Genomic DNA, 27,978 nt, shown 5'->3' with positions numbered 1-27,978 from the left:
TAATTTAGGGATTCGTATTAAATATTACACCCTGTATATATTTTTTTTTAAATGCAATAAGTGATTTTCAAACTACATAAATAGCCAATGAAAACGACATATGCGACGATGTTGTCGCACTTTTATTAAATTTTTAGTGAACGATCAAATCTTACCAAAAATAGAACAACCATAATGAAGTATCAAATTATAAGGTAATTAATTTAAACAAATGTTATAAATTTCAAACATTTTAATTGAAATGATAAACTGAGTCACTGCACAACAAAAAACAGTAACTACTAACAATAACGAAGAACAATTTAAAAAAAAAACAACTAAAAATATGTACATAGTTATGATAAACCCATAAATTAGAACTGGAAATGATACAATAATGGTAACAAAATAAAAATATTTCAAAATAGATTTTCGAAATGGAACCCTGCAGCCTGTACACATTTTTGTTGCCGAATTGTTAATTGACGTATTGAATTACGGATACTCTGGGGATCGTTTCTAATAGTATTACAACAATGTATAATTCTAGCAATTAATTGTTGTCGGTTATTAATATTCACTGCGTAATCAGCGGGATTGAAATCAGGGGATCTTGAAGGCCACGAAATAGGACCTGCACGTCCTATCCACCTGTTGCCATAAACATTATTGAGATGTTGTCTCACTGCCAGTAAAAAGTGTGGGGGTGCCCCATCATGCTGAAAATACATCCCTCGGATAGCAACGTTCGCGTTGGCAAGCAAATTCGGCAAAATATTTTGTAGAAAGTTCAAATAGACCTGCCCTGTTAAAGGACCATCAAAAAAGTGAGGACCTACTAATTGGTTATTTATGACACCAATCCACACGTTAACCGAAAACCTTAACTGAGAACGAACGACGTTCTCGAATAGCATGGGGATTTTCTTCTGCCCACACATGTGAATTTCGTGAATTATTTATCCCGTCTCTGGTAAATTGGGCTTCATCTGTAAATAGTGTTCTGTATAGCGTTGGTCGATTATTGTTAATACATCTACAAAATTCCAACATATCGATCTCATCTCCAGCATGTAGTCGCTGAACCATTTGAATGTGATATGGGTAAAGATTATTTTTTTGTAAAACTCCACTTACTTTTGATTGAGTAACATTAAGTTCTCGACTTACTTGTCTAGTGCCTATTGTAGGGTTCATAGTAACGGCGTCCATAATGTCATCTTCCTGCGCTTCATCTACATGTCGCTCTGTTGTTCCACTAGGAAAAGTGCCATTTTCTCGCAAATAATTAAAATCTGACCCAAATGTTGGATGACTGGGAGTTCGACGATTAGGAAATCTCCTGCGATATTCTCTACTAGCAGCCCTACCATTCCCATTACAGAATCCATAAACAAATATTATGTCTGCATATTCTGTGGTCGAAAACTGATGTGGCATTTTGAACGAAAGTAACAAAAGCTCTACCAAAACTAACACAATGTACTTAACGTAGATATGACAGAAGAAATATGTATTCTTGTACACATAAATAACAATTGATAATGACAATAATGACAATGGGTATAAAATATCAAGAAACGTCAAACGGTCAACGCCAACCTTCATTTTAAACTTTTTTAGATTTATTTTTATTTAGTACAGTTGTTGATGCAATGTATTATTATTTGACATAAAATTTTAATCATTTACAATCAACAAAAACTAACACATACAAGAGGTTTAACTTTTTAATCAATTTAATTTATTATTTATCGAAAATAATGCCCCAATACGATCTATGAGTAAAAATTTAAAATTGAAAAACAATTGATTCTATCGTAGAGATAATACAAAGTGACAGTAAAGATGTTAATTTTCTACGTATTAGATTATGTTGTAGGAACTCATTTTAATTAAAATGTTTGAAATTTATAACATTTGTTTAAATGAATACCTTATAATTTGATACTTTATTATGGTTGTTCTATTTTTGGTAAGATTTGATCCTTCACTAAAAATTTAATAAAAGTGCGACAACATTGTCGCATATGTCGTTTTCATTGGCTATTTATGTAGTTTAAAAATCACTTATTGCATTTTAAAAAAAATTTATACAGGGTGTAATATTTAATACGAATCCCTAAATTAATTTTTCCAAAGCCAGTCCTGGAATTTTTCAGTTTAGCTAATACCAGTCGAATGCTTGATAGTAGTGTACTGTATCATGCAAAAATTAAAAAAATCAAATGAGCCGTATAAACACTACAGTAAAATGAAATAAATGGTCAATTACACAAATCACCCTGTTAATTAATAAAGAAGAGGAGTTGACATTTTTTAGTGGCCACATGATATGCTCCCTGAGGGACTCTACATATGGTAGAAGTATGTAAAGTTCCTCATGACTCACCCTGTAGATCACTCCTGCGGCTTTTCCTTTTTCTTCTAGTCTACTTCAAATTGATTTGGATGTTGGCTACAACAGCGTATGATAAAATAAATCGAATTTCACCAATAACACTTATGTATTTCATTCGATTTAAAATTGTTAACGTTTTTATTAGCTTTATCAGTTCCTCATTTTATATATACCGGTGTATTCCTAGATAATAAAAATAAGGAACGAGAAAAAATAATTTTACAAAACAAATCGCTTTTAAGTTGTAAGGAATATGACGAATAAAATTAGTTTTCACGGTTCTCGATTGCTTTCCCGCTCGTATCGATAACTTCCTGGAATCTGTTTATATGTTGTACGCCTTCAACCTGATAAGGTCTGGCTAGGAGTTGTTTATAGCCGAGATACGTCCGCCCACGTCTTCTCCAGGAATTCCTTAGTCAATTTTAATAAAAAATTAAACGACTGTAGGTGTCTAGAAGAATAAAAAATTGGATTTTGCTTTGTTGCAAACTTTCCGAAACATTTTCGGGTAAGTTGATTGTATTGGGAATAGACGAGCTGGTGTGGCGGACGAGATAAAACATTTTTTGTAATAAGAAAGCTTCAGAAAGATTAGACGGCAATTTAAAATTATAATGGAGTTTTTTAACTCCACTTTGCTTACTGGTTAAATACGGTGGTATACTTAAAACGAATTAAAACAATGTTACGTGCAATAAACCATTTGCGTTCTAGTACAGAAACTAACTACATTTTAAAAAAAATTAATAGACCTGACGAACAAAAGGGTAAAAGTCGGAAACGTTTACGAAATCCTTACAAACAAACTTGAGAAATTTGAAATAAATAATATAGCGTGTTTTTTTAAGTTTGTAACGATATGATCGTTAATAGTCTAACACTTCGAACGTTAGCAAAATCTTCCAAATAATGAAACCGAATCCCTACATAGCTACTAATTCGCCGTCGTAAAAGTAGGCAATTTACAATACAATTTAATATATCGATTTACAATAGAATCGATTTCCTTGTCATTAAAGGGACAACGAATACTGGCCAGTGGCCATGTTCATTTTAGAACAGAACTTCAAGAAGTAATGAGTTAAGTTATCACGGCAGGCAGAACTTAGGAGGTTGAAAAAATTTTTAAGTTATTTATGGTTTTTTGGAAATGTGAAATTTTAGTTGAGTAAAGTATTTAGTTTATGTATCATTTTATTTAGAAAGTTACGTTGTTTTATGAGAAAATCACTCCGGGGTTCTGGTAAGTACTTTCAATACACGTACATCTTCCATTTAAACTTGCCAGTTCTCAATCATTTAAATCTTCTCACCTTATTAGACCTATCCAAAAATCATTCTTATTTTTTATATACATATATAAGTAAATTCCAGTATGGAAATATTAAATATTTCCGTCAAGGTCACTTAATGACCAATATATTCCAGTTTTTGTCATGTGAACAAAAACTATAAGTATATGAAGACAGAATAAAAAGGTTTTTTTTGTTATCTTGTAGCCTGTCGGCTCCAATCATTGGACCTTTCGTTTTATTTTGGGAGAAGAATATTTTTAATTTTGGATACTTGGATTTGGGAAAAGGATTTTTTATTTTGTGAAGAATTTTAGTTTTGATTTTCTGGTTGGTCTGCCCGTCCGTGGCGGATATAAAGGACGTAGGCTGATCCATCCTAGAGCCCATCCACTACCTGGACCCTGGACAGCGGATTAGGGAACTAATCCGCTGTCCAGCTTTCCAGCAAAAGGGTTAGTAAGGACATTTACTTTCTAGTTAAAGCTATTAATAATTCAAATTTCAAATTTTTCATATTATATAATATATCCTCGGATACTTAGGCCTTCAGCCTAAGTGGGTTACGAAACAGATTTGTGCACAATCCCTGGTTAGTACCCTCAACTCTTTGAATCCTTTCACTTGTTTTAATTTTGTTATTTCTTATTTACTTTAAATTTATTTATTTATTAATATTTTATATTACACTTAATAAGTTGTCAGGATATATTATTCAATTTTATGGTAATTTGTATGTATCCTCATATGTCAGATTGATGTATGTATTGTTCTAGTGTCTTAACTGACTAGTCTCAGATTTTTAAACTGTCCTTTTTGCAACTTATATAAGTATTTAATTATTTTCTAATATTTTAATTACTATTGACTCCAAGTGAGCTATCCTAAACAGTACCTAATCCCAGATCATTTTATCTCATTGTTAGAGAACTGGGTAGATCAATTTTTGTGTATAATTATATTTTGGGTCATATTTTTAGGTAACTTTTTTTTTCTTGTGAATATATATTTTGGGGATATATTTTAATAATTGTTTAGTGAATATAAGTATAGGGTTGGGATAGTACATAAGATTAGAATATAGTGTATAAAGCATTTCTGATTTTTATTTGTTTCCTATCATTTATTTTTCAGTTAGTATATAACTAAATATCCCAAATTGGAGTGATACTCAAAATTCACCCTGGCGCCCATCTCAAGATCATCTTAGGATTTATCAAACCTTAGGTTACTACAGGCAAGCAAACGTGCCAACCTCCTCTCTGAGCACTACTCTCATTCTCTTGAGCTAAGCCTATTCTATTGTAGTATTTCAAGTAAATTTTATATTTTCTTTTGTATTGGTTACATTCCCTGTTATTTAACCTTATTAAAATAATAATTAATTAATTTTAAATTTTATTTAACCATAAATCTTACATAATTTCTAATATTGGCTTCACAATCTCAGGCTTTACTCTTTTAATTTGCAACAATTAGCTTTTCCATTTTTTAATCGGTAAAAAGTTCTTGTACAAATTTTGACCATTTTTTCTTATCACCTGTCCCATTTAATGCTTCAGGGCATATTGGTCCTCTTGCTTGCTAAGACAATAAAGAAAAAAAGTGCTGAAAAAATCTTATACAAGTTTTTGACGGTTCTAAAAGGTATATGAGGACAAATAATGACAAATCAGATACTAACATTATGTTTCCACTTAATAGACATAGATCAAAGTCATTTTTCCCCCTTATCTCCCCTTTACATTCTGCATTAACGCCCACAATGAAGCGTTATCATAATCATCATCATTAGCCGTTTTAAGTCCACTGGTGAACAAAGGCCTCTTGTAACTTTAAAAAACATCACAAAACTGTACAATAGTAGTTTAAAAACATCAAATCTTCTGCCCGACATACTATTCATAGAATCGATAAATAGTTATACAATAACTGTTAGATTTACCGCACATTGAGGAATGTAGTTCTTTTAGCTCGTCGGTGTAAACAATTCTAATAAATTGGGGTGGCTAGCTGTAATAATTTAGGATTAAAGCTGTAAATAACTCTAGTAAACCCCTCTAATGAATTGTCTCCACTCTAATAAAGGCTGTCACCATTGTAGAAGACGTCTGTCTTAATATCCTTATCAATGCATCTACAATTCTTAGGGGATACTTATCCCTGCGAGCGGGGCAAGGCTTACTGGTTCCACTAGTCTGGACTGACTGGTTCCGCCCTCGCGGATTTACAAGAGGGTAGGGAAATTTTTGGAAGGACGGGAATTAAGGACTTCTCGGTCTCAGGTCCTGCAAAGAGTGAGAGGCTATGGGCTTACGTTAGAAGCCCGAGCACCGCATAAGCGAAATGTGTATCTCTTCTAGTCTCTACCTATAACGGCTAGGAATAACAAAAACAAATTTCGAGTTTACAAATGTATTAACTAGACTGTACACTACAAAATATCAGTTATGACCAAAAATATTCGATCAGGCGCGAAGGGAGACGAGAAGAGACAAAGCAAGGAATTAAAGGTCGGACAATTCCTTATCAATAGATATACCTTGGGTTAGTATGTAGATCTTAGTTACCTTCGCGTATCTAGGCTCTAGCTAGTGAATACGCCTCCAGTCCTACAGGGATTTGAGATTGCGAACCTTCGAATCTCCAGTTGCCGACACTTATACGTCACACTATCCCGTCGAGTTAAATAGCGGGTCCACTGGCTGCGTATCGTCCGATCTCCACACTTCTGGCGTGGAGCGTCTAGAGTGCCAACTTCCCACTAGTCCGCCTCTCGCGTGGGGCCCTCTCAGGCTCCGCGCTATTACTGCACTGTCTGATCCACTTTATTCCGTTTTTTATGTATTGCCAACTCGTACCTTAGATTATGCCATCTATTCCATGTGTTAAACTGGATCACGCTATGTAAATCTTCTTAGTCAGCAATTCTTATCACTTGTTTAACAATTCGTACCTTGTATTAATTTCAAACAAGGTCTAAGTGTCGTAATTTTTTAAACATTCAGGCTTGTGTTAAACTGGGTCAATTGTTTTGTTTTTAATTTGAAATGTATACGTTAAACTGTGTCGAATTTATTCTTTATTAATTTGGAATATATAATAATTACTTAAATAATTATTACTCTTTACTAGGCTAATTACCTCTTAATTTTTCCTTCTTTACTTCCTTGCTATGTTTACATTACACAATTCTTGATTTGGAAAAATTAGATCTTTCGCCTAACAAAACTTTCTTTACTCTTAGGATTACACATGCCAGGTCCTTAGACCAGTTATCTACATTTTGTACACCAGAACTTCTCCTAAGCTAAAGGCTATTGCACATTCGTTGATAATATGACATTTATTTAATTTGGAAATAATCATGATGGAGCAGCCTATGATTGCCTTCCCAACTAAATGATGTAAATGTATCAACTCTACATTGTTGTGAAAACGACTATACTAGTTTTATGACGTCATAGTTACGGCAAAAGAAAAATATCAATAACATACGTTATTTTCGTTAAACAGTTATTTACATTAAAAAATAAATATATTTTCAACAGGAATATTGAATATTTTCGAACAAAATAAAAACAAACACACCTAGTTTAAATCAACACGAAAAATAAGCGTGTACATTATTCGCAGTTTTTGTAGGCTTATGTAGGTATTTTTTAGTATATAAATACGGTGTATTTTCGTATCAATTCAACATACAACAACAATGAAATCCTTAGCTCAATATTTATGGATACGGTAAAATATGTATTCAGTTCCAGGGCGACCAACCCACCTGTTTCCTGTTTTTGAGGAAATACCACTTCCTTGAAATGGAATAATGTCAGCCACACAGGTCTAAAATCGTCGTAAATATTTCATGCAAATTATGTAGCTCTGATTCATTAGAAGAAATGTTTTGGAATATCTAATAATATCAATTAGAATGTATTTCTACTCCTACATGTAAATATTTTAAAAGAGGGGTGATTGTTCAAAACGAAATTGAAATATTTTTATATTCGTACATGTTTGGCTATAAAACTGACTAATTAGATTGATGTGATTTGTTGATTTTGACAGTTTCTTATGCTCCTCACCTATCTATATTCTAGTAATAGTTCGCTTGGGATTCAATCAAAACACTCTCATATTTCTCATCTAGGACATTTTTTTTGATACTCGGATTTCTTCGATATTTTCTTGCATTTTGTAAAAATATAGATAGATTGTACCTAGTGTGTTTTTGTCCCCTCATTAGACGGCCAAAATATTCCATTTTCTCTTTTTTTAATTTCTATTCAATCGACGTGGTATGTCTTTAATTATGATTCTGTCGACGAACTTTCAATATTCGACGATATCATTACATCTTAAAAGCCTCAATTTTTTTAAATTGTTTTGCTTGAGAATCCAACCTTCTACGCCTTATAGTAAGGTATTAGGTACATATGATTTAAATATTCTTTTTAGAATATTAAAACAATACAATTTCTTTATTTTTCTAAAAATGCTTATTTCAATTTCAATACGTCTTCGGATTTTAACATTGTTCATTACTTGTTTCATGTATTATAACTTTACGGTAATTCATCACTTAACTGATGGAGGTATTACTTATTTTAATGTTGCTATGATAAACTGGATTGTTACTGAATATTATCTACTTAGTTTTCTTGACATAATTCTAAATTTGGTAATTTTAGCATGGTCTAACCGTGTCTTCCAATCTTGTTGCACAGTATCGTCTTTTTTTTTTCGTCTTTATAGAAGAGGGGTCTGGAATCTTCAAAAAACATCTTAGTCCAGGACGCCACCTGAATGCCTTAGTGCAGGATTCGTTCTTTGTAGTTCCGGCGATAGTTCCCGAGGTACTTTAAAATGCCCTCTCGTTGCCAAGTCTACGCTGAACGCCTACCTGCTAAACCAGACCCTCCTCTGTCATCCAGTGATCCGGAAGCGGAATGGCCGCTGTAAGGCCGGCATCACTTCCTAACTACCTTCATTCATTCATTCTCTATTCATCTACATCCACATTCCATTCATCAGCAAGGAGGCTCCCTGTCTCGTTCCAGGTAGCGCGTAGAAGACCATCATCGCTATCAGTATCGTCTGCATATCGAATGTTATTCGATAGTATTACACGAAAGAATGTAGCTTATGGATGGTTGAGAAGTAAAAGATAATCTAGTGTCTTTATTTCTCCAGCTTCTGGCACATACAGCCGGTTAGCTTATCTGTTAAGAACACTCCAAGGTTTCATTAAATATTTTTTGCTATGCAGTTGTTTTCTCTATTACGATATTATTTAGATAGATACATACATAAAAAGACCGCTTCCATAAATGCCACAATTATAAAACCATCTAGAAAGAAGAAAGATAGACGCCACTGAAATATTTTGTTGGAGATGAATGTTACGAATTTCGTGGACCAACCATCGGACAAATAATTAAATTTTAACTGAACCCAAGGTCAGCAAAGTCTATCTTCAACAATTAAAAAATTTGGAACATGTTATGAGAGTAGACACTGAAAAGATGGAAAGACTTATTATCCAAGGAAAGAGAGAAGGCCAAAGAACACGACGAAGATCCCCAACAAGAGACAGAGATCTTTCGAGACGGGCAATACAGGACATCACCATGACTACTTCCCATTACGCTCCCTCTGTGGGGTCTGGACTGAAGAGAGATCAAAGAACTATTTCATGATAGTTCTGGCAATATCTTGTTTATTTGTGTTATGGTTTTTTGTCCACGTCCTTTATATGATAACATTTAATATTTGACAGTTGGCCGTGGATATTTGACAGATGAAACGTGACGCCATCCTAAGAAATTACGTATGGATAATTAAGATTCAATGCTTACATACTTTTATCAGGCTGTCCGGTCCAAACGGTCCATACTTTGCTTTCAGTTCAATATAAAATCAGCATTATTCGCAAATCTTTATTATCAATGTCTTTGCTTTCATAAATGTTTTTGAGTTAATCGTAGAATCATAGTATCATCATAGAATCATCATGTAATCATTTTAGAACGGTTTCTGTTCGCTACTGGTAGACGTGGCTATTAATGATAAGAAATATTTTGGGCAATTGACTTAGTATCTCGGTGATCGCGATATTCTTTTGTATTAGCCTTTTTTAGGTATTGTGATGAATAATTTGAATAGACCATACACAAGTAAATAAGGTTACCTTTTTATGACCTTATTTATAAATAAATATATAAAAAGTCTCCTGTAGGTATATAATAAAAAATTACCTAAATAGCTTATATGTGTTTTGATTGTGATTGTGTTTTGAATGTCATCATCATCATCATCATTGGCTTTTACAACTCTTCGTGAGTTTTTGCCGCGTTTACTATTGCCTTCCATTGATTCCGATCCTGTGCTATTATTTCCCATGGCTTTACTTCCATCTTCTCCAGGTCTTCCCTGACTGCGTCTTTCCACCTTTTTCTAGGCCTTCCTGTCGATCTTCTACCATCTGGTCTTTCCCAAAACACATTGCTAATCAGTCTGTCGTCATCACTCCGTACCACGTGGCCTGCCCATCTTAATCTATTGGCTTTTATGTATCTTACGATGTTTCCTTTCCCGAAGAGAGTCTCTATTTCATTGTTGTATCTGCTCCTCCATTCATTTGTCACGCTGTCCCTGCAAGGACCATACATAATTCGCAGGATTTTGCGTTCCCATACTAATAGCTTATTGATTTCTTTCTTTCTTAATGTCCATGTTTCACTTCCATATGTCACTGCTGGTCGTATTATGGTTTTGTACATTTGGATTTTGGCACGCCTTGAGAGAAGCTTTGACCTCATTAGATGTTGAATGGCAAAGAATGATTTATTCCCCGCCAGTATTTGTATTTCAACCTCCCGTTCTCCTGTGTTTTCACTGGTAATTGTTGCTCCTAGGTATTTGAATTCTTTGACCACCTCAAAATTATGATCGTTTATGGTAATGTTTTGTCTTATTCGCTGTCGTTCCTTTTTTGGTATGACCATGTATTTAGTTTTTTCTTCGTTTATTTTCAGGCCTACGCTTAGTGTTGTTTTGAATGTGATTTGATTTAATTAATTATCTTACTTTTTTAAATTTCTGTGTTGTGTACACAAATTAGTTGTTATAATTATTATTGTTTGGAATTCTCTGTCTAATAGTGGCTAATCTTCCAACCAAAGGAAAGTTTACTCCAATTAATTTTTTAACGGCTCTGCATACTAATATTCTATTTGATATTTCAAAGGTGATTTAAAAAAAAATTATATCAATTATTTTCTTTTTATTTCTGGCTTTTTCATACTGTATATATAACGTAATCTTTATTAATGATTCATCCAATTATTGGTATATTTATAACATTAAGTATGATTATATAGATTTTTCCCGTAATTTATGAACCTTTTTCATTACATAAATGTACCCGTATACACACACAAACACACACATTGTCGGTATTTTAATGAACACGTTAAAATAAAGCAGAACCTTTTTGCCAATATACTACTAAATTATTTTACACGAGTTTTGATTTGCATACCGTAATTAAAAGTAGAACATATGAAAACGTTGGTTATTAATTTTAAAAATGTATTTACCGTTGGACGAACGTGCCATGGGGATGAGTATTTCAAATTTAAATACGGTATATAATAAAGCAAATTTGAAAATATTTTATTGGCGATCCAATTTAGCAAAGCAGGGAGAAAATGTTTTTAAATAATTTAAAGATCTTTGTTACATGTTAAGAACAGTTCTATAACGACAAAGTTTAATGGTAAAATGCCTATATTCTAATTGACAAAACGATATAGAAATGGAATCAGAGGGATAAGAACATATCTTCTTCTTCTTCTTAGTCTTCTGTCGTCCATGTTTGGACATAGCCCTCTCCCAACTCCTTCCATCGGTCTCTATCCTGAGCAACATATTTCCAATTTGTTCAGACTATTCTTTTAATATCATCAACCCATCTCATCTGTGGTCTTCCTCTTGGTAGTTTGCTTTCGTAAGGTCTAACAACATATACTGGTTGTGATATTAGATCTGATCATAGTCCTGTGGTTAAAAATTTGTCATGAAACAAAAAATGTCGAAAAAAGGCCCGATTTTGAGAAACTCAAATAAACGGTAACCAACGTCAATGTGTTACGTATATTTAGTGAAACCGTGGATTAACTCCGAAATTCGAGAAATTGAGTAAATCCCAACAAAAATGACGAAAAATTAAAACAACGGTTGCAAAATGAAAGAACAAAAAGGAACAAACCATATTAAACAAATTTCGGTTAGGCAATAAACGATGCCCTCATGAATAGCTTGTTATACTACCAGAAATATAAATTATATTAATATAAATATAAATTATAACTTTTTGAATAGTTCAGCTGAATCTACTGGATGCCCAGTATACACAGAACAAAAAAAAGTATAATTTGGCCGCAAAATGTACGGGACTGTTTAAAAAATACACTGACTACCCGTTAGTTGTAAGTTTTATCAAAGAATACAAATGATCATCCAGTACATAAATAGTGACCAAGACTGTGAGCGACGAGTGACAAGAAAAGAAAAACCCATAAGAATGCAGTAAATATTTAAAACCCACATCCCAATTCCAAAGGATGGACATTAGCAACATGGAATGTCCGAGGTATTAGCGACAAAGAAGTTAAACTTGCTGAAGAATTTGAGAAAAATCAAATAGACGTACTAGGTCTTCTTCTTCTCATGGCGCCGTCTTCTTTTGAAGGTTGGCGATCCAAATGGCAATTGTAGTTTTGGAAACTGCTGCGCGAAAGATTTCTGCAGATGAGCGGTCGAACCATCTCCTTAGGTCTTTCAGCCACGAGTTCTGGCGTCTTCCTACTGATCTTTTGCGCTCTACTTTTCCTTCCAGTATAACTTGTGTCTATGAGGACTTGATGATAGCAACTCTTCGTCTCAGGACCAGCAACTTCATTGGAGTCATAAGTTGCCATGTTATCATATCCACTGGTAACTGTAACATCCTAATATATAAGACTAAATAATGTAAACCAAATTGTAACATAACTTTTAACGGGTTTTTACCCAGATATTTAGCGGCTCAAAACATGTACACCTAGACACTGATGATGGAATATGGATTCCGAAAACGATTTGTCTTCATGACATAGCCCGTTTGGGTTTTTTAATTTTATATAACTTTTATAAAGGATTTTAACAAAAAATTTTTGTGATACATGGTATACAGCCAGCTACAGGAACTTAGTTTCCTTATGGACAAAAATTAGATGTTAGAAAACTGAAAGAAGCTGGTATAAAAAACAAACTCTAACAGAAAATATACGAAAACTTTGATAAATTTGATACTAACACCTACGATATAAACCAATAATGACCAATAAAACCGATAAGAAAGAGAGACAACTGGATGACCGACAAAATACTCGGCAGGATGGACCAAAGAAAATAAGCCAAGAACAAAGTGAAATTAGACTTGAGAGTTCGGCTGGCAAGGTGTTATATTTTGTCGAATCTGCTTTACGGGATAGAAGCATGGACACTTAACGCGTCGACTACTAAAAAGATATAAGCATTTGAACTGTGGGTGTATAGAAGAATCCTGAAGATATCATGGACCGAGCATATTACAAACAACGAAGTCAGGAGAAGAGTCAACAAAAGAATGTAAATATTGGAAATCATCAAGACACGAAAGCTGCAATATCTGGAACGTGTTATGCGTAATGAAAGATACAACATACTTCAATTAATTATACAAGGGAAAATCCAGCAAGAGAAGTGTAGGAAGAAGAATCTCATGGATGCGTAACTTGAAGGAATGGTATGTATGAACATCAATCGAACTATTCATAGCGGCAGCATCTAAGATCAGAATAGACATGATGATTGACAACCTCCGTCACGGAGATGGTACGTAAAGAAGAAGATTCCTCTAAGTATACTAAGTTTAATGTTTTTTCTTCTTATGTTTCATCGTATCTAGTTACTCTGCCTACCTATCTACCAAAAGTTGTTATTTATAGATTTCTTTTGCTTGCTCTCTTCTTATTTTGCAACAGCATATACTTAGTTTTTTACATGTACAAATGTAAAAGTGGAAGTCCGTGTACAAAGATAGACGTTTAAGGCTGATTAAATATATAAAATGTACAATTAAACGTTCACCATTGTATCGATCAATTTATAAACGACTATAGTTACGGAATTCGCGTAATAAAAATGCCGCCCCGACTTTGCTCCTCTAATTGCCAATTCCAATTCAGAGAAACTCCATATAAAAATAAGAATACAGCCATTAATTCCTGTCACTAAGAATTCGAGACGATACCGTTTCATAAAAGAATAACAATTTCTTGGACGAAACATTTAGCTTGGTTGAATTCCAAGCTACAACGTTCTCTAAAATATGATTCGGAATTATATCATCTCAGCTTGTGATTCAGCCGAACCACGTGCAGCAAATCGAGCATTCTACAATGCGGTTTCTATTTCCGAAGCCAAACGTTCTTGTTACTTTTAGTTTGTTACGATATGACAGTGGCGAACAACAAGGAAGAATATATTATAAAAATAGTGTTTATTTATTTTGCATATTATTACAATCAATTACAATACAATTACAATATTCGTAAAATCAAATAGATGTTAGCAAATAAAAAAACAAGAATTTCTCAAAAACCGCAGGTACTGCACAGAGATTATACTCGGTTATAATATTTAAATATTTGTTCCATAATACCATCAGGTTGACATCGCATTGGGGACGGGCAAAATCACTAGTATTGATATAAAATAGAATTTGGCTGATGCAAGGACGCATATTTTTTTTAAAGAATTTAATAACAGCAACACTGTATTCAGAAATGTAGTGTCCATGTTCTTAAGAAATTTAATAAAAATAGTTTTGATCGAGTTATAGTTTATTTTTTTGAACGAGAGAGTAATTAGCATAATTTTAACTGGTAGCTCCGACCACTCCATGGGCGTGCTCAAGATTAATTGAAAAATTACTTTGAATAATTGTAAAAAATAAATGAATTATTTCAGTGTTATAAAGTGTTATGTGTATGGTAAACAAAAGTGACCTCTTTTATCACACACTATATTAGAACTGACTGGCCTACATTAAAAAGGATTTTAAAAAATTCACATTTTTTTTAATTTTTAAAAATTCCAAAAGAGAAAAAGAGTTTTTAAAACCGTCTAAGGTATGATAAATAGATGAATAAAAATATTAATATAAAACTTACAGCTACTTGTTACAAATCCAAATCAGATTCAGAAGATGAACTTTCAGAACCAAGATTTATAATAACTGGCTCGATCATTTTATCAGTAATATTGTCCAGCTTCCACATTTTTTCCTCTTCTTTAATAGTGTGATTTACTGCCTTTTCCCAGTTTTCAGGTTTTACATTATTTACGGCCTCCAAAAACAACTGTTTAACATCATGAATTTTAAAAGTGGTATTTTTTCTTGAAACTTCACTCTTTATCTGTGCCCATACCAGTGCAATCGGGTTTAATTCACAATGATATGGTGGGGATTTAAGTACTGTCATTCCACGATTTTTGGCAATTTCATCAATTTCGTATTTTTTAAATTTTTTTTTATGAAGGGCACACAACGAATAAAGTTCCTTTCTTATAGATCCGGGATGGTACGTAATATTTTTTGAACTCAGCCAATTCTGTAAGTCTTTTTTTAACCACTTGGTTGTGGGCAGTCCTTCTATAAGTCTGGAGTGATAACTTGCATTATCCATTACTATTACACAGTTCTTAGGAAGAAGATCTATCATTTGTTCGAACCATTCTTGAAAGACATCAGCGTTCATGTCTTCATGGTAGTCACCGGTACGAGTTGATTCAAAAGTTAATAAACCACCTTCAACAAAACCGTCTGAACTGCCAATGTGTACTATTATCAGCCTGCGTCCCTTTCCTGATGGTGGGTTTAAACCAGTAGATAAGTTATTTACAAAAGCGTGCCTTTGACTTGTAACAGTTTCATCCTGCCAAAATTTATTTGGTGTATGACCCTCGTTGATCCATGTTTCATCAAGATAAAATATTTTTCTTTTTTGGTTTCTCATTTCCTTTATGGTTCTTAGAAAATGTCTTCTCCATATGACAATATCGCTTCTTTCTAATAAAATAGACTTTCTGGGATTCTTTTTCCAGCGGAAGCCTATTTCTTTTAAAAGTTTCCATAACGAACTTCGACTCATTTCTGGGTAATCCTTATCATCTCGAACTGAGACAAGAACTTTATCCAATGTTGGAAATTCTTGTCTAAAGAAGAATTCATGCACTTTTCGTCGAAGACCTTCTTTAAAATGATATTCTATTTGAAATTTTGGTTTCCCTGGAGCATTACGTGGCATTTGAAAACTAGCACATTTCTCTTCTTTAATAACTCTGTAAATCGTAGATTTCCCAACACCAAGTGTACTGCTAACTAACTCAACGGTCTCATCAACACTTTCACATAAACGTTTGTCTGTAAATGATTTAAAACAATTAAATATTAATGTTTTTTCATTAACTGTTAGAGGACCAATTTTTCGGCGTTTACACGGCACTTCCAAATTTTCCATAACACTAGTATACACAATAAACTGCACCTTGCAACTGAAGTACCTACTTTTAGTGAACTGTTAAGAATTTTGAATACGCCACTTGGACCTTCCTATATACAAAATGGAAAAACCCACTATCACATTTTCTGTGGAATAAGTTTAGAAGGTAATTATCTAGTCAATTACTGTCGTAGATTCCTGGAATTAAAGAATTAAATGTTTGATTGTTGAAACTCTTACTTCGTGGAATGCACTCATTTCAGATAAAATAAAACGTTTTATTTTATCTAAAGAATTAAACTTTATTTTGCAAATAGGCAAAGAATTAAACTTTATTTTGCAAATAGATGAAATAAAACGTTTTATTTTATCTAAAGAATTAAACTTTATTTTGCAAATAGGTAGGTACTTATTAAACTTTTATTGGTTATATACAACCAATAAAATAAACATCTTACATTTCTTGCAAATTCATTAGTACCTGTTAACCTCCATCACTCCGACACTGGCAACCTTATTTAGGGATTAGTAACCCTCACAACTATTGTATTCTATTCTGCTCCAACCTTTATACCTGGTGGTCATACTCAATTTAAAATTGTTTTCCTATATACTTCTGTAAACTTGTTGACAAATATCTGTTTTTCATTGAGTCACCCGTATCAACAGTTTAGGGATTTGCATACATAATTTATTGTTTTATTACTCTCTCATACATAAAAATACACTATAATATTTTATTATGTAGGTTTTATGTATCTCGGATACAAAGTTGTTCTGTTATGTAAGTATACTTGGCCCATTATACCATGCGGTCCATATATATGGAATAAATTCATTTTTGACGTTATTATGTACTATCTGAAAAAACCTAAAACAGGTCGATTTTTATTCTTAAATTGACAATTACAGTATGAAAATATTATCCCCTTCCAGCCTCCCCTTTGAATTATAAGCACCCCCTCGAAAATTTTTAATAACAAAGAGGGTCGTGTGGCACCTTGTTAGAAAGCAACTTTAGTCCTCTGTTCAGAAATATAAAGTTTTTTAAGTTTGGTGCAATCATAACTGAGAAAATTGATTTTGAAGATGTAAAATTGTGATAATGTCGCTTTCACAAAACTTTAGCTGAAAAAAGATAATAATGTCACATAATATTTAGAATGGATTTTTCAATGTAATTTTCAATTAAATTAAATGTTAAAAATGACCACCATTCACTTCTTGACAATAGCCGAGACGATTTTGGATTTCTCGCACAACATTTTGCACGACCTCGGGGTTATTTTGTTGATTTCTTCCGTTATCCTAACTTTTAAATCAGAAATACTGTTTGGTCTATTAAAATATACTTTAGATTTTAAATAACCCCATAAGAAGTGATCGACAGGAGTCAAATCGGGGATCTAGCCGGCCATTGGATCGTTCCACGTCTTCCAATCCACCTATTGGGAAAAACATCGTTTAAATAATTTCTAACTATACGTGCAAAATGCGGAAAAGCTCTATCTTGTTAGTAGTAAATAGATCGATCTATCTTATTTGGATGATTGACATCAGGAAAAAATCTTCGTAATGTAGGCACTAAAAAGTTAATCAAAAATCTAGATAAACCTCACCATCAACTGTGCCCTCAAAAAAATAAGGACCAATAATTTTATTGTTAATGATACCAGCCCGAATGTTAATTTTCGTAGGATATTACGTGAGTCTCACACACTAAGTGAGGATTTTCTCTGAGTTTGTTAACCGTTCCGTTTAAATGAAATGTCGCTTCATTAGAAAAAACTATTTTGTTTATGAACTGCAAATCTGCGTTCATTCTGTCCATCATTATTTTACAGAACTCTTGTCTTCTATCGGGATAATCTTCATTTAACATCAGAACTAACTGAACTTTGTACGGGTGGTATTTTTCTTTATGGAAAACTCTCAAAATAGATTATTTACTTACATCATTGACAGCGGCCAGTTTTCGAGTTTTCTTATGTGGATTTTCCTCAATCTCTAGAAGTACATCTAACTCTTTTTCATCAGTAAATTTAACATTTCTACCTGGTTTTTTAATATTTTTTACATGTCCAGTATAACGAAACTTCTTTTCAATTTTTCTTATTGTAGACTGCGAAACTTGTTGACCAGGGTATTTATTATTAAACATTTCACAAACCTCCTTTTGAGTTCTTGTTTTATTACCAAAACCAATCAAAATTAAAATGTCTATCCTTTGAGTCTCGAACAAATGAGCCATAATTAAATTTAATACGCGCACAAATATTATACTGACGTCTTTTAGTAACTTTAAATACCTAAATGACAACAGCCTACTAGATTCATATCAATTGTTTATTTGGCTTTTTAACTAATATTATTATCTTCAAAGTTTTTTCCCTAATGTTTAGCAGAACAGATACGAAAATACTTGATTATTTCTAATGTATATTTTAATAGGCTAGGCAATATTGCTGATTTAAAAGTTAGGATAACGGAAAAAACTAACAAAATAACCCCCGAGGTCATACAAAATGTTGTACGAGAATTCTAAAATCGCCTCGGTTATTGTCAAGAAGTGAATAATGGTGCTCAAGTTGAACATTTAATTTAATTGTAAAAATCAATTTTTTGCGTTATGATTACACTCAACTCAAAAAACTTTATATTACTGAACAGAGGACTAAAGTTGCTTTCTAACAAGGTGCCACACGACCCCCTTTGCCATTTAAAATTTTCGAGGGGGTGCTTATAATTCAAAGGGGGTGTTAGAAGGGGATAATATTTTCATACTGTAAATTGTCAATTTAAGAATAAAAATCGACCTGTTTCAGGTTTCTTTCAGATAGTACATAATAACGCTAAAATTGAATTTATTCCATACATATGGACCGCATGGTATATTTAGTAATGGCATAATTTATATTTAAAACCTATAACAACTGTAGTATTTTTTTTTTTTTAGTGGTTAAGTAAACTTTTATCGGAGACCTAAAGATGGACTGAAATTATCTTTTTCTGTTACCTATTGGTATAATAAAAGGTTTTATCGACTGTCAGTAATTGTCTATCGGCCGCATTATCATCATCATCAATAGTGCTACAGCCCTAGTTGAGCCTCGACCTTCCCTAGTCAATTTCACCTGTCGTTTCTGTTGGCATGAAAACATGCCAGCGCATCTCTTTAATATTAAGTCTTATTAATTTTTGGGAAATGTTTAGTTTATGTATGGCTTCATATAATTTACATCTTAGGTCGCTATCGTACGCTGATTTAAAGTCCACAAAGAAATGAAACGTATCAAACTTAAATTCACTTATTTTTTCTAAGATTTGATTTTTTCTAAGGTCAACAATTGATTAGAAAAATCTAATCAATTGTTGACCTACCTGGCTAAAACCGCTCTGATATTCACCAAGGAGTTCTTCCACATACGTACTTAGACGGTTTTACAGGGTGTTGGAGTATCAGACTTTGACTATTATGCTGTGAATTTGGTGCATAATAGCTCCATGTTTGATGAGCTCTGCAGAGATACAGTAAACTCCTGGGAACCTGTTATTTTTGAGGCGTTTAATTGCGTCTCTCACTTCCAATATTGAATGAGGTTCTACGTAAGTGTTATTTTTTGGCCTTTGGAGGGACGCATCATTTTCCACTTCGATGCTGAGTAGTTCTTTGAAGTGTTCAATCCATTTGCTTTCTACTGCGTGACTGGTACTAACTGTATGTCCATTTTTATCCCTACACATCGTCAGCCGCCGTTTGAATTCTTTTCTTGTTTTGTTTAGGATATTATAATACTTTTTAGTTTAATTTTTCCCTTTAGTAATTAAAGCTCTTGCATAATTTGGATTTTCAAAGTCCTATTTTTTTATGTACACGTTTTCTCTCCTTTATGAGTTCTTTGTACGTTTGCTCCTTATCCCATGTTCTTCTTTGTTGCATAAGTTTATGTGGATAGATTTTTTTTGTAGTGATATCTTTAACTTCACCATCGAACCAACCTTTGCGTGGAGTGGGTTCTTCTGGTCCTAGGACGCCACTTTCTTAAGTTTTTCTCTACATATATCCCATTGCTGGCTAGCTGTTAAATTCTCATAATTTGTGTTTTAATTTTCAAGGTAATTTTGATATCTTTTCTTGCTATCTTTTTTTCTTGCATTTGAAATTATTGCTCTTTTTTGCAGTAGTAAAGCAACTGTACAAACAAGCCACATCAACAATTATTAAAGTAAGAAATAGTCTTTCGGAAGAATTCCTTGTAACTAAAGTATTGTGGCAGGGATGTTTTCTTTCTCCGGTTCTATTTAAAAAATATCTAAACAAAGCCATGAGGTGGAGAAGATCCTACTCTGAAATAAGTGTACAATTTAATGAGGGGAATACTGTGTTCACTCTTCATTTCGCTGATGATCAATTGATTATAGCCCAAAATTAATGACTAAAAGCTTATTTAAAGTATATAAGGAATTGGGTGTGCACCAAATAGTTCCCAATCTCCCTAATCAGGCTTATACAGGCGAATGTTCAGCATTCATTAATTCTTGCTCTTATTTTAGTACCTATCAAGAAGTGGTCTAAATCTATATTAGTTCCACGATAAGCACGTTTATCTATTATATTAGAGAAGTGCCTGATTTGTATTAGGATGGCCACATCATGCGTTATAGTAAATACCTACTTCTACAGTTAATTTTATACAGCAAGATTAAGGGCAAGAGAGGCCCTGGACGTAAACGTATATCCTGACTGGCCAATCTTAGGAAATAAACTAATCTAACGTTAACTGATCTATTTCGAGCTGCTATGAATATAATACGATGGGTCATATGGTCGCCAATCATCATCATCACTAGAACATAGGCACCTTTAAAAGAAAAAGAATTTCCTATTAAACCTTTCTGTCAAAATTTTAGTTTTTCCTAAAAATACTGCTAATAGTTACTGCTGTAGAGGATCACTGTATTTGAATTCAAATTCTCCATATATAAAATAAAGGCCTTAAGCTATCTTTATTGGAATCTATAGAAATTAATACATACAGACATAATTCTGGATGACCAACTTAAGACAAACAGCTCTCCCTTTCTCAACTTATTCAGTTGAAGTCTGTAAAGTGTAGACACATAGTAAAAATACAACACTTGAGAAAGGTACTCTGCTGAAACAGCTATAGTAATAATAAATGATAATAAATTTCATGGAAGTGTTTGAAAACAAAAGTTTTCAAGCTCTAATATTTGTTAACGATGATTTTAATTTTTTATTTCTTTTTATCAAGTTTCCTTCGCTGTAATAATCCGTCAGTAATTAGTCGACCAATTTTTTTAGTGTTCATATTTTCTGTAGTAGCGAAATTTATATGAAATCTAGCACGGGTAATTGAATTTGATTAAAAATGCAAATTTCCATATCGAGTCCATCGGCAGTCAAACGATTATTACACCGATGAAATTGGACTTGCAAATACAGATTTTAAGTATTCAATCGCTGCATCAGGCTTATACGGAGAACTAATTAATTGCAGATGGTGATGTTTCAGTGATGGTTTCTAAAGGGCTAATTTCAAATTGTGCGGAGGTGCACATAACTTTTTCGGAAACAAAAATGTTGATAATAAAAGACAAATTGCGAAAGTTTTTCAAGAAAAAGGCACTAAATATTATACTTTACCCACTAAACTAAATTTAATCAAAACAAATCGCAGATAAAATAATTTTTTCCATTGCGTTCTTTTTACGGCTACCGAGATTGGTAATTCAAAGTTCAAGCAAAATAAATCCAACATGGAGAGGGTGCGCCTAAATGAACGCTACCTCGTAAAAAACACCCTCATAATTCCAGGTAAAATTAAAAGTTCTTTAGTTAATTAATAAAGAGCCATCGGCCGACCTCGGCGAATCTGTGGCCAAACACCCGCAGTTAAGCTAATGAGAGCGCCTTATGGGGTAGTAAAGCCCATCGCGGCCCAGCCGTATGAATTTTCTAACATTTATTGATAAAAAAAATCCCCCAGCAGGAGAGTCATTATTTAATTTGTTATTTGGTGTGTTCTGTACAAGTTTTTACGTGGGATATATCATAAAAAAATGTTTTTTAAGCTTTGAATATTGGAAACTAATTACTTTAGAATCAAACACTTCTTAGCCAGACAAATTTAAAGACAAACAATTTTTACAATCAGAGGAATTTTTTACAATTAGAGGAATAAACATATAATCATCCGTACAGTCTAACGTGCAATTAGTTATAAATTACAACTTATTTTTTAATTTTTTTTTTTTTCTTTTTTAATTATTATTTTTTTGTTTCCCTGCGCTAAGACATAACCCGATTCAACATCTCGGAGGTTTACATCTTCCTTTTTTTTTTTAATTCTTTGATTTTTTTTTAAATTTATTATTATTTTTTTTTATATTTAATTTTTTTTTTTTTGCTATAATACAATATTTACTTAAATATAAGTTAGTTTTTAGCTACAATTTATATTTACAGTTTTTGATATGTTCGTAAATCGTTTTTAATATATTGATATCTCTAGAGAAAATCAAATTGTTCAGGTAGACGGGAAGTGGAATTTTTAATATAATAAGATTATCATAAAATTTGTTTATGTTTACTGATTCGTGGGAACATTCAAGAAAAATATGTAATAAGTTACCTTCTTTTCCACACTTGCAATTAGGTGACTCCGCGAGACCCAACTTGTACATATGAAGGGGGGTAAGAGCATGATTAGATCTTAATCTGTTTATAACCCTTATGAAATGGCGATTTGATAGAGTATGAAACCATCTTTTTATGGGTATTTCAGGCTGCATTTGTTTGTAATTGTTTCCAGTTCTCGTGTTTCGATAATATGTTTGCCATTTTTCTTTTTGATGCTGTTTACTAATTATATCAATGTCTGAAAAGGGGAGTAAGTTCAAGGGAGCTTCTTCGCCTATGTCTAGGGCAGATTTGACTAGGATATCTGCTATTTCATTGCCCTTAATGCCCGCGTGTCCCTTTATCCATGATATAATAATGCTTTTCCCTAAATTTGTAATTTTATTGTAAATAGTCATAATTTCTGGTTCTATATGATTTAGTTGTTTGGACCTATGTACGTTTGTTAGTCTGTCGACGACACTCTTACTGTCTGTAAATATTATGCAGCTGTAGGGTTCGTTACTATGTATATGCCTTAATGCAAGAAGAATCGCTGTCATTTCAGCAGTGTATATCGATGATTCAGCTGGCAATTTCAATAATTTTTTAAATCCACTTTGAACATTAATTAATGCACATCCTACTTTGTTTTGTACTTTAGATCCGTCTGTAAAGTAAAACTGATAATTTGGCCATTTATGCCGTGTAAATGATTGAAAAGCGACTGGATCTAAATTACTGTCCATAAAAAAGGTATTAATATGTTTTGAAAAAAGCTCTTCTAATATATGGGAATACATAGGTGAAACATCATCATCAAATCATAGATCAAAGAATTCAATTTTGAAGTATGTGAGATATATGCATATAAGCATTAACCAAGAATTAATATGATTTACAGGAATCTTGTGGACCTGAAGTTTAATATGCAGCATGTTAGTCTCTTCTAGACAATGAAGTAAATACTTTGTTGGCTTCACAACGTCCGATATTAGATGTCAATTACCGATATCAATAAATCAAAAGAAACTATCCAGTTGTTTGACTTGCAAAGGTCTCCTGAATTACACCATTACGACTTCTGTATTCGGTAACATAACAAATCAATGGTTAGAGTTTAGAGTTAGAGTTTATTTATTTAACTACATGACAAATACAAATACTGTTTGTGGCAAGTCAAAAAAAATACATAGGATATAAAAAAGGAATATAAAACGTAACTTAAATATATCACGAACAAGAACACAGATTAAACAAAAAAAGATTTATGGCAAAGTTACGGTAAGCAGTTCAATAGTAGGTATGTTCTGCAATGAGTCATTATATTCTTCTGAACAGTAAAAACAATGTTTCAGAAGATATTTTTTTATAGCTTTTTCGAAACTAATACAACTTAGCTGTTTAATACTTTTTGGTAAAATATTGTAATAGTTATAATTAAGGCAATTTTTATCTGAAAGACGTAATCTACAGCGATGTGTTCGTAGGTAGTGACAGCTTTGCGTATTGTAAACGTGGACATCAGACTGCTTTATTAAAACGCCCCGTTTTCTGCGAATCTCAGTTAGAACTTGAAATATCAACAGAGTAGCGGCATAATTTTTAATTTGATAAAGAAAGGTCGGCAGTCTTCTAGACAACTAACCTCTGCTAAAATCCTGATAGCTTTCTTTTGCATTCTAAAAATTTGAAGTGCAGTTGCTGAATTGCCCCATATGATTAAACCATAGTTAAGGTAAGAGTGGACTACAGAAAATATGTTATTTTTAATGTTGCAAAGTTGACAACACTTGCTAGTTGGCGAATAACAAATAATTAACTTGATAGCTTTTTCTTTAGTTGTGAGATCTGAGCCGACTAGTTCAGTCGATTATCTATGGTTATTCCAGATAGTTTAACACTCTCTTTGTTATCTGGATTATTGTATAAATTAGTTGCAAATATAACCAAATTTTGCGTTTTGTCAGAGTTAAGTTTTAGTTTCTTTGCAGCAAACCATGTGCTAGATTAAGTAGAAACTTCCTCATGAGACATTTTTAAATCATCATTATTTTTTCCTGATATAATGTATTTCGCATCATCTGCGAATTGTATGGATTTGTACGGAGATATGAATTTACGCAAATCGTTGACATAAATATTAAACAAAAGAGATTCTAAGCTTAAGAGGGATACCTCTTATTCCATATTAATTTAATTTGTAGAGCAAAATATCGTGTGGAATGCAGCCAAAAGCCTTCGACAAGAAATCGCAAAGATAAATTGCTATGCGTTTGCCAGGTGCAAGTCCCTCAATCACCTCGCTCACAATATTAAATACCGCGTTCGCAGTAGAATGGCTACTTCTAAATCCATATTGTGAGTTACTAAAGTAATTATTTGATTCAAAATAGGAATAAAATTGTTGTTTCATAATGTTTTCAATCACTTTTCCAAAAGTAGAAACAATGCTTATGGATCTGTAATTGTCATTTTTTGAAAAATCAGCTTTTTTGTAGATAGGTAGTACTTTTGAGTATTTTAGTACTTATGCAAATACACCAATTGATAGAATTAAATTAATAAGATAAGTGAAAGGTGTTAAAACTATTTGGAAGTTTATTTTAAAATTTGGCTAATAATTTCGTGAACGCTCCTACAATAAGAATTACTAAGAAACTTTATTATTTGAGAGACCGCTTCTTCCACAACGGGACGAAAAAAAAAAGGACTTGCTCGAAGAACGATAATTTCTATAATTGAAGAGGACATCGACGTTAATAGTGAGAAGAGGTGTAATTAAATTCTCTGTAATTGTAGTAAAAAATTGATTTATTTCGTCTGGAAGTAGATCAGGTTGTACCGAACTGGACGGTTCAGTTAAATGGTTATTTATAGTCAATAGAAACATAGGGCATAATTCAGTGCTTGGAGAATAACTAAAAAAATGGACAAAAAAATATGTGAAAGCTTTAATAAATATAATAGAAGTAGTAATATTACTTCTTCTTCTTCTTGTAGTATATATCCGTTTCGGATGTTGACAACTACGTAGCAATCTGTACTTTGCATACTACTGCTCTGAAAATATTTGTTGTTGTTGTGTAAAACCATGTACGTAGTTTCTAGGGAAAGGTCGCAATTTTCATTGATTGCTTCTTAAAAAGTATACGTTAAACAGCAAGGGTGATAGTATATGTACATCCATGTCGGAACCCATGTTTGATGTTGATATCATTGGACACTGCTGAACGGATACACAGGTGTTTATTCCAGTATTTGCTAATATCTCTATCAGCTTGTCGTGCTTTAATGTATCGAAAGTTTTATGGTAATCAATGAAGCATGCGAACATCCATGCCTGCGTTGATTGTGTGGTGAACTGAGTAGCTATATACCGGATACACTGGATATACCAACTGTCCAATTTCGAAAGTTCCTATATTGGATGAAACAATGTAAAGAAATAGAAAAGCTAGAAGCACAATAAGATATGTGAGACCAATAAAATAGATTTTCGAAAGATATATAAAAATATAAAACAGTGCAAAGAAAAAGAGCACAATAGGTGAAGATCAGGAAAGCATTACAGTTAGTAGAACATATAAATATCATGTTTCCACACAAGAACAACTGTTCTGAATATGAATATGACAAAAAACATGAATATAAATATGGTATTTGTCTCAACAACTTTTAGCCAAAATTTTAACTGATAACTGATAAAGAAAACGATGCCAATTTGAGTCCATAATACCAATATATGGGAAATGAGTCGATACTTACAATCTTAAGTAGTTTTTTAGTTATTATTTAATGATGGTAAATTTTGGTCCACCGGTTTCAAGGCTTACAATATTTGCCTCATCATCAAGCCCCAGTATGTTAATCTTGAGAGTAAAATTGACAAAATAAATATTATATTGGGGCTTTAGTGCCATTCAGTGTAACCATTCTGATGGAAACTGCACCATATAGTTAGTCAGTAATTAATATATGGTATATTACTGGAGTATTATGTTAAAATTAAATTATACTTACAACAAACCAAAATTATTACTTACATATCAGATACAGGAAAGCTCAATAAACTAAGGTACTCCTGAAAACCACCTTCCCCTAAAGGAATCCATTCACTTCAACCCCGGAATGTATAAGTATTTTATCATATGTATATTAATGTAGCGGATGATGATGCAAATATTGTAAGCGTTGAAATCGATAGCCCAAAATTTACCATCAATAAATAATAAAAACTTACAGGAATTGATAACATGGCAACGTAAGACAACGGTGTCTTACGTTGCCATGTTATCAATTCTTGTTGTAACGATTGTGAGTATCGACTCATTTTCCATATACTGGTCTAACTGATACCTTTCTTTTTTTTATTGGTGATGCAAAATCTACTTTGCTTTTATTGTCTTTAAACACTGGAAATCTCACTAATAAAGACCTTTTATAGGAAATATGACTGCCACGATATTACTTTTCATTGTTTATTTATTATCAGTTAAGTTTACCTTACGGACGTAACTCAAGAATATTTCTATCATCATCATCATCATCACCATCAATGGCGCTACAACTCTTCGTGAGTCTTTGCCGCGTTTACTATTGCCTTCCATGTTTGTCGGTCCTGTGCCAGTAATTCCCATTGTCGCACTCCCATTTTCTCTAGATCTTCTTTGACTGCATCTTACCACCTTTTTCTAGGCCGCCCTACAGACCTTCTTAACTCTAGCCTTTCCCAGAACACATTGTTTTAAGACGATTGTCGTTACTGCGTATCACATGCCCTGCCCATCTGAGTCTATTGGCCTTTATATATTTGACTAGATTTTCTTTTCCGAATAGAGACTCTAGCTGGTTATTGTATCTGCCCCTCCATTCGTTTGTCACGCTGTCTCTGCAAGGGCCACATATCATTCGAAGAATTTTACGTTCCCACACCAGCAATTTATTTATTTCTCTTTTTGTTAGCGTCCATGTTTCGCTTCCATACGCGACTGCTGGTCGTATTATGGTCTTATATATCCGTAATTTTGTACCTCGTGAAAGAAGTTTTGACTTCATTAGATGTTA

General features: G+C 32.9%; 1 protein-coding gene across 1 annotated transcript in view; it reads right to left on the bottom strand.

The window, feature by feature from the left end:
* LOC140437842 (protein turtle homolog A-like) overlaps positions 1 to 27,978 on the bottom strand; it is an 813,173-nt gene that overhangs the window by 728,341 nt on the left and 56,854 nt on the right. The gene's annotated exons all lie outside the window — the stretch shown is intronic.

This window comes from Diabrotica undecimpunctata, chromosome 3 (assembly GCF_040954645.1).
Source record: "Diabrotica undecimpunctata isolate CICGRU chromosome 3, icDiaUnde3, whole genome shotgun sequence".
Taxonomy (NCBI): domain Eukaryota; kingdom Metazoa; phylum Arthropoda; class Insecta; order Coleoptera; family Chrysomelidae; genus Diabrotica; species Diabrotica undecimpunctata.
The sequence above is the reverse complement of the archived record's forward strand: the minus strand, read 5'-3'. Positions and strand labels throughout refer to the sequence as shown.